This window comes from Chlamydotis macqueenii, chromosome Z, assembly GCF_036417535.1.
Source record: "Chlamydotis macqueenii isolate bChlMac1 chromosome Z, bChlMac1.mat, whole genome shotgun sequence".
Lineage (NCBI taxonomy): Eukaryota > Metazoa > Chordata > Aves > Otidiformes > Otididae > Chlamydotis > Chlamydotis macqueenii.
Window position 1 is genome coordinate 54,489,456 of NC_141593.1, and position 11,606 is coordinate 54,501,061.

An 11,606-nucleotide genomic window follows, 5' to 3' on the forward strand; every position below is an offset into this window, starting at 1 on the left:
GGTCTGTATCAGTAAGACAACACTTCTCTTGCAATAAAGCTTATTTTGGGGTAGTTTTTTTCTTTAAAATGTCTGTGTTCTTTACCCAAAATAAGCATCTAATTGTAAATCTGAAGAATCTCAGAGCTAGAAGAAGGAGCTGGTATGGTGTAAATTCTTCTTTACTCACTTTTAAGGTTTTACAGCATTTGCTGACTTAGTTTCTCTGTCATGACAGAGCTGAAACACAGGAATTAAACTGTCCTTACAAAGTCAAAACTCTGCCTCAGCTCACTCAAAGTCTGTCATGTATTATGTTCAAGTGGTCTGACCTTGCAGAAAGTTTTGCTTATCCATGTAATAAGGGCTGAAAGACCGTCACAATTTACGTTTGATAATTCAACTCTTAAAAAAAAATCCCCATACCTTTAGCAGGGGACTAGTCCTTTTAGCAGGACTAAAACCTCCATCCTACCTGAATAGCAAAAATCTGGTAAGACCACCAATTAAGGTACTTCCGCTTGCTGCCAGTCCTTTTCTTGAATGCTTTTCATTAGTTACGCAGTCAAACTCAACAGTGCAAAAACCATTTTTTCTGAAAGTATGGAAGATGTCCACAAAGACTTCATTACATAAGCTAGACTACCATTCTATTGCATTCAGAGCTAAACTGGTGATTGTTTTTAAGTAATTGTGAATATTGACTGTATGTTTTTGCCACAGCAATAGTAGCCAAAGAAAAGGAAATTGGACACATTGGGTTAAACACTGAATTAAGATGAAAATGCTTGGTTTAAATGTACTCTTTAGTTTCTGAATGTGAGATTTAGACAGTCTGCACTAGCAGGGTTAGCCCTACGTATTCTGTTGCTGTTCTTCTGGAGGAGTAGCACTTCACAAGTTACATGCATTACAAGCCAAGTTGCAGGTGTAAGGTTCTAATTTCTAGATGCAGTAACACTGAGTTTTCCTAGTGTTTGAGAACTTTTTTCAGCATAGAATTGCTCTTCCCGTGCTTTCAAGATCCAAGCTAACATATTTCTCCTGCCACTCTGCTGTCCCTCTCCTCTTGCCTAAAATCTTTGTGAAGTAATAAAAGAAATACAAGTTTTTAAAGGAATCATACACTTAAATTTCACTCAAAAAAAAAAGAAAATAATTAGGAATTATGGCATTGTAAGTGTTTTCCTAATTATGGATATATTTGATGGTAGTTATTTGCTTTGGATATTTCTTGAAACCTACATATGTATTCAGATTTAGCTGACATTTAATAATGCATCAATTTAAACAAGACAATATGAATTTGCCTGGAACCAGGCTTATTTAATATTACCTTCAGATTCAGTCCTGCAAGTTTCATTATGATTCAAAGCTGCTTCTGGGTAACTGGGCTAGCTGATGTCTACAGAAATTAAAAGACCTCTAGAGATATGATAAATATATCCAGTACGGCACTGACTTAAGACTTAACAACTCTAGCAGCTAGTTTCCAAGAAGGCTACTCTCTGTCCAAAATGGGAGCTTTCCAGGAAAGACTTACTGCAAGAAAAACCCAGTAGAGCATTATCCTTTGTTGCCAACTCTCAAAAAAGGAGAGAAAAATAGTAGCAACACTCCTACTAATGACTCCTCTGAGGCTACAAGTTCTGGAGGATTTTATTGGTAGACAGAGATTATTTGCATGTGCTACACACTTAGTAGATTAAAGCCTTTTTTTTCTAAAGAGAAACTATCATCAGATAACACCTCTGTTAACTAATCATACAATAAGTATGAAGTCCAAAAAAACTCCACCATATCCCTTTACTAGAAAGGCAGCATTATCCTCTGCCATGTTAAAATGTACAAAACAGTTACACACCATACTCAGAAGTCACTCCTAGCTTCAAATCCAGATGAAAAACATGCCTTTGACTTAAAAAAAAGCCCAAGCAAGAAATCCAAAACAAAGCCGCTTCCTATCCACCTGACCTATTGCAGTATGTATTTGTATACTAATTTCTCCACACTCCACTCTTTAATAGCCCCTAGCCCTTTAATTTCTAGACATTTAATGAGAAATCTGGCTACACATGCACAGAAAGACTAGTATTACAGAAAGCTACAAAAACCCCAAAATCTGCTCCAAACAATGAAATGGTCTTGCTGTTTAAGAGAGGCTGCAATATAAATCTCTCGGCAACTTGAAGCAAGGTTTTAGTGAGCAAAGGTAACATCTAAGCTACACCTAGGCAGTGGGGACTTCACCAGTACATATTAATTGTTCTAGCAAGTTTATGACAATTCCTCACTATAACAATTTAAATATATGTATGTATAAATAATTGATAACCTAAAATTTCTTTTTGAGGAAAGTCTTGAACCAAAGGACTTGAGGAAAGTCCTTTCCAGCTTTACTGCAAGGACTCGGCCACTCAGCTCTAGATCTAAATGTTCACTTTCCCAGCATGCCAGCACTGAAGTTCAGCATCATTTACTATAACCCCACAACATTACCAGGCACGTTAAAGAATGCACGCCTCCTCTTCTGTCCTCAGATGTTCCAGAGTGTTTGACCTCTATGTATGTGCTCTGTCTAAGAAGTGTGTACAGACTTTTTAGTGCTTTTCCTTCTTTTTTGGTGCACAGTACATTTTTAAATCCTATCTCTAAAGATGTTCTTACATACAGTAAATCTTAAATTCTTTTATTAAGTTTCCATTAACAGTGACTTGCCGTCTATCTTTTTACTGCTGGCAGTATTACATTAGTGCAGTTTTATCCAATTCTGGTATTTCTATACTGCTTATATTCTGACAGAAATATCTGGCATTTATGTACTTCGTCCTATAGCATTTCTTGCCCAATGTAGACAGTTGCCACTAAGATTTGCCCTGAGGCAAGACTACTGAGAAGCTGCCGGGGAAAAAAAAAACCCCAAATCCAAAACAGAACAAAGAACATACATATACACATAGCTACACAGACACTCTTATCATCACTGCAATGAGGAGAACGGATTAATTACTGTCTCTGCTACACCAGAATTTTTGAAAGATTTTTACTTTTAGGCCAGATCACCAAATACCTGAATACCAGGTGTGTTCACAAGGCATGGCTTGTGTTTGAAGCCAAAGAATACATACGCATTCGAGAAGACAGGACCCCAATCTCAGTATATTTATTTGGCAAAAACAAGGGCCAAAACTTGAATCTATGAATACTGTCAAATAATTGCCATATCTCCAGGTCTTACTGTTTTTCATGTTGCGATAGCTTATGGAAATTCATTGTTCTTCTCTCTATGATATGCTTTTAGACCTGTATTCATCACTGAAAAAGAAAAAAGGTGTAGGGCGCAATCGACTAACCACCAGGCCATAACTGTCAAGTGCACATTCCTTTTTTTTTTTTTTTTAATAATGTTAAGATAAAAATCAACACACAGATCAACCATATCACTAAAAGGCACAAGTTCCATTGCTCTTTCTTTTGTCTAATTCAGAAAAGAAGACTGAATGTAGGTAAGAAATAACTGATTAAAAAGTTACTAATTCAATAGAAAGCCTGCAAAGGAGCTCACCCCCAAGCTTAAAAAGTAATTGCACTGTTCTTCTCCATTCTTATGACATTTCTGAAACCGATAAACTTGAAAATAAGAAACAAAGGCAATTGTGAGCATCTGAGGTCGGAAACGATGCAAACATTTGAGCAAATATGGGTCCCACGCAACGCTGACAGGCATAAATGAGCTCTAGCCTGAGTCATCTGTAAACATTTAAGTTTAACATCAATGAGGAAAAGTGGTTTAGTACAAGTATAACACATCTGGTATGCTAGAATGAGATAGGAGGCTTACATCACCATCCTGAGCACGTATTTTTATCCGGGTCTATGCAGAGTTAACCCGTGATGAAGTGATCAGACTTGGGAATTTTGAAACGTACTGTGGCAAAACCCAACAATTCTTGCCTCTTCCAAACTGGTTTTTAATATCATATAATCTCCATATTATATGTTTAAGGTCTCAAAACTAAAATTAAATTGCCAGCACACCAGTCTTCTCCTCAACCTTACTGACTCAGCAGTGCCCAGTGCCATAGCCCTGGCCTGCTCTTGCATCCTCAGCATCCATGCTGCACTTGTTTCCCAGCCCAAGCTTTATGGGCAGCCACAATCTTCAGCTTCAGTACTGGTCCCACACCGTCTGGCTGCGTGAGAGACTGTGTCGAATATTTGTCTCAACCTTGTCGAAACATCAAACCAACACCTGAACAATGGCTTCCCGTTATCTTGCAAGCCAACTCCTCTTCCCAACATAAAAAGGGAACATTTTTCGATGGAATACACTTTAGTCATTCAACGGAATACACATCCACGGAACCGACAGTCCAGTGAACTGGACTGTCGGGACACCGCAGCTCCGTGGTGATAGCTATTACAACCGAAACTCTTTTCCCTCTTTCCTTTCTTTCTCTCCTTTCTCTTGCATTTGCGAACTTCTTGTCAGGTTAATAAAGTTACCTGGCACTTGACTCCGTTTTGGGTCTTAATTCTGTTCCCGAGAATACGAGCAAAACCACTCTCCGGTGTGTGAGAGGTTGGTCCAGCCACCCCTAGCCTCCCAGACTCGTCTGAGGTCGGCTAGAACGCAAGGGGGCCTTCCTCTCATCCGAAATCGGAATGTGACAGGCTGTTACAGAGTTCTTTTCTTTTTCCATCTCAGTTCCTCATAAATTATGCAAACACTAGCTTAACAATTTCTGTGTCACATTTTTGAAGGCCATTATAGTGTAAAATGACTGCTATTATTTGGCACAGTTGCTGGATGCCTTATTTTCATGGCATTGATTCAAACACACAGCTGAAGAACCTAACAAACATATTAATTCATGAGTTTGCTGCAGTCTTTATTTTCCCTGAGTATGTCTTCTCAAATATCTTTGTAAGTTTCAGCAGATAAGGCCTCCAATAGACTAGGTCACTGCGCATATTAAGATTACTTATTTCAAGGAAGACTTTTTCTGTATTAAAATTCATTCACCTGGATAGTCAAACTATGATAGCAAATCAACTAATAAATCTGCAGGAAAACTCCAGCTCTACTAATATCATCATCCTGACATTTTTATGAAAAAAAAAATCATGTTCATATAATCCTCAGCTAAATTTTCAATTTCTTTCAGTTAAACTTTTCTCATTTTTCAACAAGCCTACAAAAGCCATGACGTTTCCATTTCTTCAGAAAACACACATGCACTCAGGTGAGGCAAAGTCTTGGCTTCTATAGAACTTAGAATATGACAATCACCATCTGTCCTGTTTGAGTGTTGGGCTTAGTATTTCAACTCAACAGAAGAATTCTTGACAGCTCATGTAAAGGTGAACTTAAAATCTAGCCAATAACTTTAAACACTGTGATCTGAACACCTTACAGTGTCATCATAAGTTGTCCTTTTTGCTCATTAAGTGAACAAAACAATCTACACTATGGTCCACATTCCCTAAAAACCTTTTGTGAAGTTCCCAACAAGGAAAGGAAGAAAGGAAAGGGGAATTTATAAATAAAAAAAAAAAACCAAACCAAAACAAAACAAACCAAAACAAAACACCTACACTCAGAACTCTTATTTTAGTGAACATCCACATCTCCCACCATACCAGGTCTTTCAGCTAATTGTTTTGACTATAAACGTAGGTACATTCATATCATCAGCCTTGTGTGCTGAATGGCCCAACATTTATTTTTTTTCTGTACAAATCACTCTTTCTGGCATCTGCTTTCAATTGGTTCCCTCTATAATTTCCATGCGTGTCCCTGTCTCTTACTGTTTTCTCTACAATGAGAATACTACTTAGGGTTTGTATAATCTACGCTTACATAAACTCATGCAGTCATTCCCTCTTTGGAGGGGAAAGTTAAAGAAGGTATTACTTTAGAATTTGCCAGCTCATATGCATCACTCCTGGCATCAACTTCTGTGGTCTTCACATCTTTAGACAAGTGTTGATGAGAAGAGGTCATAATGGCACCATTGTTGCTACAATACTCGAAGCCCCTGTCAGCATTTCCCACATAAAATCCTATATTCAGTCTTGTTACACAGCTGTAATAATGCTCCAAAGTGAGTGTGTGAGGCTGATTTTGAAGTGTATGTGCTTCTTCCCTTTGTTACTCCCAAAGGTATATTATTTCATCAAAGGTCCATTGTTTGTGAACAAAAGTAAACTACTTACAGGTAATGCACTTAGATCAGTTTAAAAGAAACCAAACTGGATAACATGGTTGATTCAACTTCTTTGTGAAATAGGTTTTAGAAAAAGTGTTTTTTAAATCACCATATGCTGTCTATTTCTAGATCAACAAACATTTTTGCAAATTATCTTCCAGCCATGTACAAAGTTAATAACGTATGATATAGTGAAGAGATTTATCTAAAGGAATTTAATTCCATTAGATGTAAAACAAGTTTGGTTTTTTTTCCCTTCAAGGAGTTTTAAGTGATAAACCAAAAATGAAATATAAAAACCTAAGATCTGACATTGTTAGCTGAGAGACTGAAGAATGATAGCTAAGATTACAGATTCAGATTGAAATGTCTGTCACTACATTTACCAACTGGTGCACAGAGCTTAGAGAAGACAAATTAAAAACAAAAAAAAAACCCCAACTACAGTATTTTTAAGGCCAAACTCACTACTGATATACCTCAGCTCTATGTCTCTCAGTTTTAAACAGTAAGAAAGACTAACATCACTAGAGAGTTTAGTCAACAGCAGCCTCATCTCTGGAAAGCACGATGTGTTTCTCAACAGGCCTCTGAACCTTGAGGAAAAGCACTTTTCTGAATAATCCATTGAATTCTTGGACACACAACGCACACTGTTTTAAGCCTTTGATTTCAGTATGCCTGAAACACAGTGAAATCCTTACAATGTGTGCTATTGTTACACTGATTAAACACAACAGACATGGTCTTAAATAGCTGCTCTTCAATCAGAGCTGAGCTTTGTTGGGATGGCTCCTAATGCAGCCCATCCATTAACATCACTCCGTCAAAAATACAAAGTATACCAGACATGCTGTTAACTAAATGGATTGAAATTCCTTTGCCTGCTTACCATATGATGCAAAGAAACGCTATTTCTAAGTATCCCACAGAATAATAAGAGCCGTTCAGTCTCAGAACAGCTGTTTTTTGGCTAAACAGTAGCTGTCCTGGAATCCAATTTTAAAGCCAAGATGAAAGTAGAAGATGACCGTTTGAAAGGAAATTTGATAGTTATAAGTAATTTTTCAGCTGCTGAGAACACAGATGTAAATTTTATCAGTGTGCCCACTTCAAAATACAAAAGTTTGTGGAATATGGAGCTAGCCACGGATGGGTGTTGTTTCCTTCTGAATGGAGAAAGTTATGTCCACCACTTCCTCCCTCTAGCCCTCTGAGAAGGGGAGCAACACTTGCCTCATGCCACACTGAACAGAATTACTATAGCGTTACTCAGACGCGTTACTGATGTGAATCCAACATGCTATAAGGCACTTCAGTATCTTCCCACTCTATCCTTTCCTTTTTGTGTCTCTGTCTTTGTATTTAACGTCCTCTGTGTTCCCAGCTTCTTGCAGGGAAAGAAAAACTAAAAGCTACCCTTCATCAGGACATGTGTTCTTAAGGCAAGCACAGTCCAGAGAAAATGGCCAAGGAAAACAAACCACAGCAACCAAGGCTGAATTGAGCACCAGCAAAGCAAATAATTGAAAAGCTCTTGTTCTCATAAAGTTGCATTAAAAACCCACCAAAACACTGCTGCTTGCAAGACAAAATGTCAGTAAAAGAGAGCATGAATTGGGCCTCAAGCATGTATATAACTCGGTATGGTTAATAAAAAAACCCCAAACAACAAAAAAACAAAACAAACCCATCCTTTGTGGAAAGTGGTATTTTTTAAAAAATGTTTCTGAAGTTTCAAGACTGACGTCCACAGAAAATTGGGTCATACCTATTTATCCACAAAACATGCAAAAATGTTACACAGTGCCAGATTTACCTTCTCTACTGCTCAGACAATACTTTCCAAAATGAATATAACAGAAGTTTTCTAGATGTGAGAAGGCACCACTCTTAATTCTCTCAGTTCTTTCTTTCTCCTCAGACTCACAACAGCATTGGTTATTACTATATTTTTTTTTTTTTTTTGTTAAATAACCATTAGCTGGTCTGGTACGCTGCTCTATTTTGCTTTTGTTTAGTGTTGCTACCTAATCAACTACTCTAATTTTCTTAAATTTACACTTTTAGCCATCAATATTTTTTTTTTAAATTGCCTCTCAGTTTCCTAGTGTCACTCCCATATTTTTATCCATAACATCCAGGAGTCTCATCTCCAAAAGCAGTACATCCATCACCAACCCTCATAAACACAAAGAGACTCTGTCACATGCTACTGTAGTAGCATCTCAAAGAACCATGGATTCAGATGTAGAATGCAGTCTACATCAAAGAAGCACACAAAGATTAAAGCTAGTTATGAAGGCAACGAAGAATAAATATTCTGAAGTGACCAAGACAAAAAGCAAGATTTGTTAAAAAACAAGAGGAAGCAGAGTCCAGAATATGCTCCACATAAGCTGTCAAACCCCCACATTTTCAATTATGTAAGTAATAGCAAGCATTCTGTAACTAAATGGTAAATTCTGAAGAAAAAAAAAAGATGAAAAACAGTGAGAAAAAGAATAGCAAAATGCTTTAAGCACTTCCTTTTTTTTTCCCCCCAAAAAATTAGTATGCATAGAGGGTATTCATACACTCTACATACCAGCTTTGATAGAAAATGGAAATAACAAGAAAAAAAATTCAAAATGTTAAGCTGACTGCCTCCACTACAAAGTTTTTCCTTCAGATACACCCTCTTTTGAGTCAGACTGCAGATCTGCACTTCCAGGTATGCTATAACACTTCACTAATACCTTTTTATGTCAACTTACCTTTCCACACAAGACCTTAATTTCTCCCCAGAAGAGTGAGGGAAAAACAGGTAGCAAAGATCAGGCCTTCCTCCTCTTCTCAGCACTCATCTGTTTACCCTCAATCCTTTCCTGTGGTTCACGCATTCTCTCAGTCTATCCCTTGTGTGGGTTCTACGCTCTGAGTTCCCAACTTTCTTCTCACACCCAAAACATGCACTCCGCTAATCTCTCTATTCCGTGTTCTTTGTTTCTTTCATCCTTAGGTGAACTGAATGTGCCAGTTAGTGGTTTACATTTAAATTCCCATCCTCTTAAAATTCCCTTGCGACACTTATGATATCCTCTCCAAAACAGAACTGAGAACCATAGGATCTCATTCACAGGCATTCATCTTCTGCCAGTTGGCTTCGGCATACTGTTTCACAGCTACTGTAGTGGCAGACTGATCTAAATTTTCTCAACTCTTGACTCCTAAGACAGGGGATATCTCTAACATTTTTGCAGACGACCTTATGTTCCTTTCTATTCTCCTAAAAGCATATGTATAAATGTCTCACGTCTGTATGTGAAATAGACGACTTGAGTGTCTTGGTGACAATATCTTGATGCAGTTGCCACCTAGAACACATTCTCTGCTGAATGTATTTTTTCAAGGAAAGAATTGTCTGGGGATATGAAGGCCAAGATCAGTCTGGGCTGCAGTGACTATGACAAAAAGTAGAGTTTAAAATTCTGAGAGAAGAAAGACGAAAGGTAGGATTACAGCCCTGGACTTCAGGAGAGCAGACTCTGGCTTCTTTTAAGATCTGTGTAGGAAGTTCCCACGGAAGACTGCTCTGCAGGGCAAAGAGACCCAGAAAAGCCAGCTGATCTTCAACAAAAACCTCTTAAAAGCACAAGAACCTTCCAGTCAGATGTGAAGGAAGTTGAGCGAGCAAGACAGAAGGCCAGCACAGATGAAACAACTGTGTGCTAAGGCACAGGGAATATAAGGAGGCGATTGGTGACAACCAACAAGGCTTCACAAAGGGCAAATTGTGCCTCACTAATTTGGTGGCCTTCTATGATGGGTTTACAGCATTGGTGGACAAGGGACAAGCAACTGATGTCATCTGCCAGGACTTGTGCAAAGCTTTTGCTGCTATTCTGCACAACATCGTTGTCTGTAAATTGGAGAGACATGGATTTGATGGATGGACCACTCACTGGGTAAGGAATTGGCTGGATGGCTGCACTCAGAGAGTGGTGGTCAGCAGCTCGATGTCTAAGTTGAGAATAGTGACAAGTGGCATTCCTCAGGGATCGGTATTGGGACTGGCCCTATTCAACATCTTTGTCGGCGACATGGACAGTGGGATAGAGTGCACCCTCAGCAAGTTCGTCGATGACACCAAGCTGTGTGGTGCCGTTGACACGCTGGAAGGGAGGGATGCCATCTAGAGGGACCTTGACAGGCTGGAGAGGTGGGCCCGTGCCAACCTCATGAAGTCCAACAAGGCCAAGTGCAGGGTCTTGCACAAGGGTTGGGGCACAAATACAGCCTGGGTGGAGAATGGATCAAGTGCCGCCCTGAGGAGAAGTATTTGGAAGTGCTGGTGGATGAGAAGCTCGATGTGGCCCAGCAATGTGTGCTTGCAGCCCAGAAAGCCAACCGCATCCTGGGCTACTACTGCCATAATGAAGAACCTTGTCATTCCTTCAAGCTCCATATGCAACAGGCGACTTTCAAAGATCCATGCATATATTGTCACGAAGCCAGTGAAACTACATGACATCTTTTCCTGCTTTTGGTTAGATTTGGGAAGTACATCGCTTGGATTTTACCCTGTGTTTATGGACTGAAGGAACAAGCTGTGTTACGTATTAAATTTTTCTCTATCAGTAACAATTAATTATCCCACAACACAGGAATGTTAGAAGTGTTTCCCATTAAAGGGAAAAGAGAGTATTCCTGGAATTCACAGCAAAACTTAGAAATCAGGATTTGAGCTGAATTCTAAATCTGTCACTAAGTCACTTCCTGAGATAAAAGCTGCCATAGAATACAACTGATTACTGTCAGAACAAGGACAAGACTACAAACTCAGAATCTATTGCCCTTTATTTAGAGGCTGACTACCTATAGTCAAAGCTACTGTAGGAGAATATGCTTTTTATTACTAACCTTGCTTGATCCTGGGAAAGTGAAAATTTCTTCATTATGATGCATTTGGAGTTATGGCACACAGATACATTTGCAAAGACAGACTCCAAATAATAAATCAATACTGGAACATGTTGTGTCTGGGATAGAATGAGTTTTCTAGAATGACCTAAGAGGTTCAGGGTTGGCCAATAGTACAGGATGGAAAAGTCAGATCTGTTTTCTGGCTAGAGAGGATGCTCAGTTCCTAGAGCTGACACGTAATGATAGGCTTTTTTTTTTTCTCCCACACTTTTAAATTATTTGCACCACGGTGACTCCCAGATCCCAGCTGAGAATCAAGCCTCATTCTTCTATGTGCTTACAAATATGGCAAAACCAAGAAAGCAGCAACCCCCAAACCCTGCAATACAATTAAAATAAAAGAATTGTGGATAAAGAGTGCTTAGTAAAGTTAGACATATATTTGCCAAAGCTTGAGTTTTCCCAATGAATCCTAGCACGTCTGAAATACTACTATTGCTAGTTGAAGGA

The 11,606-nt window shown here is 38.7% G+C and overlaps 1 long non-coding RNA gene across 2 annotated transcripts in view; it reads right to left on the minus strand.

The window, feature by feature from the left end:
- The window catches only part of LOC147596350 (uncharacterized), a 48,994-nt gene extending 39,938 nt beyond the window's left edge, over positions 1–9,056 (minus strand). For both annotated transcript variants that reach the window (XR_015261520.1, XR_015261519.1), the window contains exon 1: positions 8,948–9,056. This is a non-coding gene — a long non-coding RNA (uncharacterized LOC147596350). The remainder of the gene's footprint in view (positions 1–8,947) is intronic.
- Positions 9,057–11,606: the final 2,550 nt, after the last annotated feature.